Source organism: Musca autumnalis, unplaced genomic scaffold, assembly GCF_047663935.1.
Source record: "Musca autumnalis isolate F117 unplaced genomic scaffold, ASM4766393v1 scaffold_3, whole genome shotgun sequence".
Lineage (NCBI taxonomy): Eukaryota > Metazoa > Arthropoda > Insecta > Diptera > Muscidae > Musca > Musca autumnalis.
This window is the reverse complement of record NW_027411866.1, coordinates 152,534,349-152,542,019: the sequence shown is the minus strand read 5'-3', so window position 1 is coordinate 152,542,019 and position 7,671 is coordinate 152,534,349. Positions and strand designations below refer to the sequence as shown.

General features: G+C 35.1%; 2 non-coding genes across 2 annotated transcripts; both read left to right on the top strand.

Annotated features, from left to right (window-relative positions):
- The first annotated feature begins 4,654 nt into the window (after positions 1-4,654).
- On the top strand, positions 4,655-4,728 carry TRNAI-AAU (transfer RNA isoleucine (anticodon AAU)). The gene has a single exon. It is a non-coding gene; the product is annotated as a tRNA-Ile (tRNA).
- Positions 4,729-5,549: 821 nt separating this feature from the next.
- Positions 5,550-5,623, top strand: TRNAI-AAU (transfer RNA isoleucine (anticodon AAU)). The gene has a single exon. It is a non-coding gene; the product is annotated as a tRNA-Ile (tRNA).
- The last annotated feature ends 2,048 nt before the right edge of the window (positions 5,624-7,671 follow it).

The following is a 7,671-nucleotide window of genomic DNA, read 5'->3' as shown; positions in this document are numbered from 1 at the left end:
AATCCTACCGGCACCACCTAAACTGGCTAATGTGTAAAATAACCCTTTAAGAGAGAAATCTATTTAGCTCAAACTTTGCAAATTGAAAAGTAAAATTGTAATATATTTAAATTCAGAAAATAAGGTACAACATATTTAATTATATAGTCTGTAAGGAAAATATCCATAGACTAATAAAGAAAAAAAATATTTCCTACAGATTTGTATTAGGTCCGAATATGTACTACATCGGATCACTCCTAAAAAATGCACTCGTCTTGGATCATTCTGAATTTTGTTGCAACATGTAGTTTTTTGCGGCCCTTTCCATCCTGGAAAATTTTCCCAACAGCTAAAAAACCTACAGAAGTATTGTGTTAACTTTTTTTCTTCGGGTACGTGGCTGAGGGTATATCTCTGTCGGCTCAGCTGACTGATACTTTCTTACTTGTTCTTATAAGAATTTATATAAATTGTTCGCATGTCCTTGCAAGTTGCAATCATGTTTTGCTTTGATGCAGATGCATTATCATGTACACATAAACACACTTCATTGACAACCTGTTTTAACCTTTGCCACTTATTTAAGCTCTGTTCCTTTACGTTCAAGAATCTTCAAGTTTTACCACTTTTTACTCGAAAAGAGTTCCTTTACTTCAGACACAATACAATTCATTACTATTGAAATATAGATGGCGCCCATGGTTTAATTATTAGAGGTTGGGCAGGTTCATGAAATTATAAAAAAGCAACTCTGATGCCGGTTTGCTTATAACTTCAAATGACTAATAACAAATACAACAGGTTTTGTTTATTTGAAATATTGTCAAATATTTAATTTGAAATATTTTATATATGTATGTCTACGTTTTGGTATAGCCCATATAACGCGAATTGTCGCAATTTGCCCTTGTAATTTGGGATTTTGTATTCTACCCAAAAGTGTTTTTAAAGTCCACGTACCATATAACTGTACCTGCAGATTTTAGTTCAGAAAACTAGACGGTGGAGGATATAAAACCTTCTCCAGGCCCAATGGACACTGAGCTCACCTTGGTGCAACCTTGCGAGCTACCGTTAACATCTGTTAAGGGTAGTGAGCTAACATGTTTACTCATAATAATGTTAAAAACTTGAGTTGGACATTGGGCTAACTCAAGATCGTACTATAGAAAAAAAAAGAAACAGAAAACAATCCCCTCTTAAGTTGACGATCTCGCTAATGGTTTATGGATCATAAACAGCGAATCTATAATTGCAATGTGAAGTTTACGCTTTGGCAGATGTACTTGAAAAATACGAGCCCGATTTTAATGTCATACAGGAAATACGATGGATTGGGGAAGGCGTCACAACAACATATGTATAAAGGTGGCGCTCTGTATTATAGCTGCCATGACACAAAGCATTAGTTTGGTTGCGGATTTGTATTTGTCAGATGTAAAAGGGTCTGGTATCCAGCTTCACACTAGTGATTGAAAGACTTGCTACAATTCGTATAGAAGCAACATTTGTCAGCATCAGTTTTATTTGTGCTTATACTTCCACAGAACACTAGGAACAGACCAAAGATATACATATTTTATAAGCGCTCAGAAGATTATTGATTATTGTCCTGCCCATGACATTACATTTATTTTATGCGATTTTAATGCCGAAATTGGAAAGGAGAATAACTTTGGCCCAACAGTCCGAAAATTCAGTCTTCCCAGTGGAACTTCTGACAAAGGAATCTGGTTGACTTCGACAAAAAACATGGTAGTTAGTAGTACCAGATTTAAGCATCTCGACATTCATCGTTCCGAGGAGCTAACATGGACTCGGACCACCATCTTGTTGCAGCAACGGTACGTACTACGTATCCGATTAAACGTTGCAAATAAAGTACCAAGAGACACAACGCGGAAGTTGGACATCGGTAAGCTGCAATCACAACACATAGCCACAGCATATTCCACTCATCTGGCCCAATTGTTTTATGAATGTACACGTCGACTATGTTGAAGTCATTTCTGTTTTCAAAATTGTACATTTTTTATATTTATTTTTGTTCGTATCCAATTTGATTTTGAATAGATTTATTTTGTCATTTGTCAACTCTGTCAAAACTGTTTTGACACAATAGGAGGACCTCAGGAAAAAATTGTAATCAGATGTTTGCTGTGTCCTACCTTTTAATGATTGTACCATGGTGAAAACCATTTCCACAATACATTAGCTAGAAAATTAAAAAGACGCCAAGTCATATCCTTTGAAACAGTGTTGCTTACTTCCATTGAATATGTATTTTTATTTTTCGTTAAATAGATCTAACGATTTGATATTTGATATCAGTACGATTTAGGAAAACTTTAATATAGTCTGATATCTGACTTATGGACAAATGAAAACTAACATTCATCGCTTACTTCAATTCAACGTTTACTATTATTGTTACAGATCTCTGCTACATTAGTGCAATGATGTTTTTAACAGATAAAATTTTTTTCTTCTCTAAAAATTAAAAGGCACACCTCTACAGTACAATACAAAAGAGCTTCGTCGATTGCAAGAAGTTAAGCTGAAAACAGATACAACGTTTGATTAAAGTTTTGTGTCGTTTTGGCCGTTTTTACACTGTTGGGCATGATGCCGAAAAATTCAAATTCATTTGAAATATATGCCGACAAACAGATAAACGCTGGACTTTGGTATCGTCGTCGCCCTGTTGTTGTTGTTTTTTTTCTCGACGCCCAACGCAAAACTTTAATCAAACGTTGTATCTGTTTTCAGCTTTACTGGACTTTTACAAATTATTGAGTAAACGAACACACCTATAATATTTACCCTGCGTTTACACATGACAGGACAGTTGAGTTCATATATTGATTGTCAAAAACCCAAAACTTGTCTGCATGACGTAGGCGTCCAGACAACTGCAAAAACAGTTGTAAAATTATGAATGAAAATCATCGATTTCTTTTTGTTTTCCGTTCACATATTTTGTTTTTGTTCATATTCTTTTATATTCAACACATTTTAATTATAGTTTCACTTCTTTTTTACAAAAATGTCAAAAATTTGTTAACCCTACTGTCTCTGAAAAAATGATGAACAGTTGGGAGACAAACGACAAATGTATGTATGTGTTAGTAAATCAGGGTTGTATTTGGAGACAAACTGTCTGATGTAAACGCCTAGTTAGCTTTAGCAAAGACATAAAAGGTGTGTTCGTTTACTCAATAATTTGTACAGATTTGTACAAGTTCAGTAACTTTTTGCAATCGACTAAGCTCTTTTGTATTGTACTGTAGAGTAAACGAACAACATCCAGTAACAATTTGTACAATTTTTGAGTAAACGAACACACATAAAATATATGGTCTGTTCCTTTACTTTAAAAAATGGTAACAGTGGCAAAAAATGGTAAAAGTGGTGAACTGGTCTCATATAAATTGTATGCTTGTTGAAGTAAAGGAACGCTTTGCAGGTTAAAAATGGTAAGAAATGGTAACCTCAGGCACGTAAAGGAACAGAGCTATAACAAGATAGGACAGTTCCATTGCTACTATACATCGGCAGATGGCGCTGTAGGTCTAACATAATGTTATGTTCCAACATGGTGACATAAAATTATGTTATACTTGTTTTGTTGCCGTCGTGTTCTGTTGTACACAAACACCATCTATGGTTTAATAGTAAAATTGAACTGCATTATGCTCTATGTCCAATCTTTACAGTTCTATGTCTTTGGGTTTAGATTAAATTTGTAGGTTCGTTCCAGTACTTTTTTATTTAATGATTAATGGTCTGTTCCAGAACTGCAAGAATCTACTAATTTTTACTATTTCTTCCGATAACATAAAGGAAAAAATTTTATCGTAGTAAAAAATAGTAGCTTCTTGCAGGTTCTGGAACAGAGCAAATAGTGTCAAAAGAGCAAACTGTCGAAAATGAAAATTTTTCCAAAACGTACGGGAACGGAAGAATGACAGAAACGTCATAAAAACTGGAACAAATCAGAAGCCGGCAAACATGTTGCACATTTTTGGTCGCCCAAATTTGTCGTGTAAGAAGCTTCTAAAGAGAAAACTATTCAGCGCCATTTCATGTCAAAATTTCATTGAAATTACTCAGTGTGGCCCGGGACTTAGCTAGTAGTGTTTAAGTATTTTTAGTTTTAAGTTATATTTAGGGCCATTATTACATGTGCTCTTTTACTATCTGATGGATTTGAAAATGCAAAATAAACTAACTTGGAGGCATTAAAAATATAATTTTCACATTGAAAGTTAATGACAAGAAGCTCCTCCCTGAAGTTCCATCATCACTTTTAACTTTAAGTTAAACGGAACACTATAAATCTGTTCGGTAAATCCAAACTATAACAAAAGAAGACTTATAATATTGGGGGTTAGACATTTCTTTGTTCTGTTCCAGTACTGCAAGAATCTACTAATTTTTACTATTTTTTTCGATAACATAAAGGAAAAAATGTTATCGTAGTAAAAAATAGTAGCTTCTTGCAGGTTCTAGAACAAAGCATTTGTTTTTGTTAATACTATTTATTGGCCTTGGAGGCTTCAGTATTAAGAAATAGAATAATAATAAAAAAATTGTTTAAAAACTTGATAGTTCTGGAACGAATCTTTTGTCAAATCTGAGCGCAGTGAGCGAATATTATTAATAAAATATGGGCCCATTAGCTCAGTTGGTTAGAGCGTCGTGCTAATAACGCGAAGGTCGCGGGTTCGATCCCCTCATGGGCCAAATTGCCTTTTTGTAAGAATATAAGTGAATAAAAGTGATAACTAAGGCAATTAGTGCATGCAAGAAAACAGTAGAAAAATATTAGAACAGTATGTTCTGGGTTTACTATTATTGTCCAAAAAACATTGGTTCAGTGCATGCCTCACAGCGGAATAAACCCTGCACACATTCAATCGAATTGGAAACTTAAACGATCTGATTAAATGCGCTATAAGTATATTGTTTTCAGGGTGAAACAAATTTCTCTTTTACGTTGCTTACTTTAAAGCCACACGCTGAAACTAAATAATGGGAAAGTTTCGTATGAAAGTCTACATTAGAGTAATTTCACTGACATTTTGACATGAAATTGTACGTTTTTTTTTTTTTTTGGAAAACACATTGTAATTTCAAAAAACTAGTATTCGTCAATTTTTCTTTGTTGCAGTACTCGTATGAAACAAACAGTCCGTTTTATTTTACATTATATGTATTCTAATTTCATGTCAAAATTTCAGTGAAATTACTCTTAGTGTGGACCGGGACTATAAAGCTGGAGTGAAAAGCAATATTTTATTTGTCTCATTTATGACGTTCCTAACTTATAATGATGATTTAATTATTAACAAAAATGTGTGGACTAATCATACGATATATTGTTCAATGTGAAACAGTTTAGCGACATCTAGTGTATTTTGTTGGCTTTAATGTATAACAGTTCAATTTAGATAGTGTTCACAAGGTGGCAACTACTTTATAACACGTATGTATATGTGTATGTACGTTGTGTGTATTTGAGAATAAAACATATTTGTTGGTGTATTTGCTAAAGAATGACATATGGCCCATTAGCTCAGTTGGTTAGAGCGTCGTGCTAATAACGCGAAGGTCGCGGGTTCGATCCCCCCATGGGCCACGAAGAATTTTTTTAGTTTTGCTTTTTTAATTCGGTGTTTATTTTTATTATATACTTAAATAGGAAAAATACTAAAGATATTGAAAAAATATGTATAATGAAACTAAAACATGCACTGAAAAGAAACATTTTTCTGTATTTTTTATGTAACATAGAATTTGTAAACGCGGTTTTTCGAAACTGCATTTTTGAAAGCGGTACCCACTGTGGCTCGAATACGGATGATTCGATCTTCATGTTTTTGTGGGATTATTATAAGTACATATAAAAAGCTTGCCCTTTTTACAGCTCATAATTAAAAAAATATTGGTTTTGTGGTTTGATTTTTACACCTAAAAATTTTTTTTTTCAAACAGATATTTTTGAATTCGCTTTTCGCTTAAGGTCAAGATTATTAGGTTCTTAATAATCTCACAAAAATATATGCTGATCGGTTTATACGTTTTCGAGCTCCAGTGGGCATCGCAAACTGCTTTAGTAAAAATAAAATAATAAATTTTCTAAAAAAAGTTTGGTAGATTTCTTGTAAAAAAAATCATAAAAAATCGATTTTTTTGGTGCTAATTAGTGGCCATAACCCCTTAAATGTTCCTAAAACACTTCTGCAACGTGTGTTATGACGCATTTTGATCATGAACTATGTAGTTTCCCATACATAAAATTCAAACAAAATTTGTTCAATTTGGTTGAGCCTGTAAGAAGGTGAGAAAAATAATAAGCCAACTACAGTTAACAAGAAAATGTTTATGGAAATTGCAATTTGACCATTCTTAGGAAATAAGTTAGTTATCCTTCCTGAGCGTCTCAATGCAGTATAGACTTAGTTTGTCAAGTCCTTGCCAAGGTCGACTCTCATTCCACTATTAATTCAATTATATCATAGATCTGAATAAATTAAACAACAAAACAACAATCCCAAAATCCAATTATGACAACAATTCCGCAACGTCCATGTACAACGATTCCAATACATGCTGGACTGATGAAATTCAGCTGTACCGTCGACAAGACAATAATTCCAGGAGGGGACTGACAAGGGCAGTATTCGAAGACAGTCTTACTGTACAAAATAGACAACTACTAGCTCTTCTGGAACGGACGTTGACCCTGAGTCTCAATCAGAGCGGACGACGAGCTCGACTGTTGTGTTCCAGCGATTGTAATTGCCAATGAACTTCATTCGGCATCGGTGGAGACTACTAAACCTGTGGAGCCAGGATTGTCGAGAGTCCGGAGAACTGTTCATACGCCGGAGATGAAAAACCTAGTCCCCAGGACACTACTGAGGATGGAACCTCGACCAGAGTCATGGCCGAAAAGGCCCTGACACTGTAAATCGGGTGACAAAGGGTAGGGGAGGTACCATAGGTCGATACACTACCTTAAGAAGTGCATCGGAAGAAAACCCTCGCCCATCTCTACGATTAAGTACAAATTTATCAAGATCAATCACAGGGTGGTAAGGACGTTTGAAAAGAAATATCCTCACCCACCCAAGAGAAGAAAAAGGCGTTCTCTCACCCAGATGACCGAGGAAGCTAAGCTGGTTTTAACGCCAACATGGACTCCTATGGCCCGCAAAGGCCAAAACAACAACACCTAAGGGGCACGCTGTCACTGCACAGACTGGGCACCGCTCGTGGGAGGTGAGTGTAGCAGAGGTAAAGTTCCGATTTACTCGTGAGTGAAACGTGGAAGGGGGGGAGGTGGTAAGTTTTTTGATTGCATTTTTTTGGTGGTGGTTGGACAAGTTTATTTGGGGCTGGGGTAAGTTTTTGATTGGTACGGAGAGGAGGCAAGTTGCCTCCCTCAAATCGATCGAATTCGAGAAGAGTGGAAATCGAGCGAGTATTCGGAGCTCTGTAGCGCGATTCATTTTTGAGTTTCCGACAAATGTCGATAAAATTAAAACGCCAAATTATGAATGAAAAGTTAAAATAAAAGTTGATAACACAGTTGCTATCGCTAGAACTTTACGACTACTTTCTTCTGGTCGCTAACTTACCGAAAAATATTGTTAATTACTGAATTTATAAGCATTGTAATTT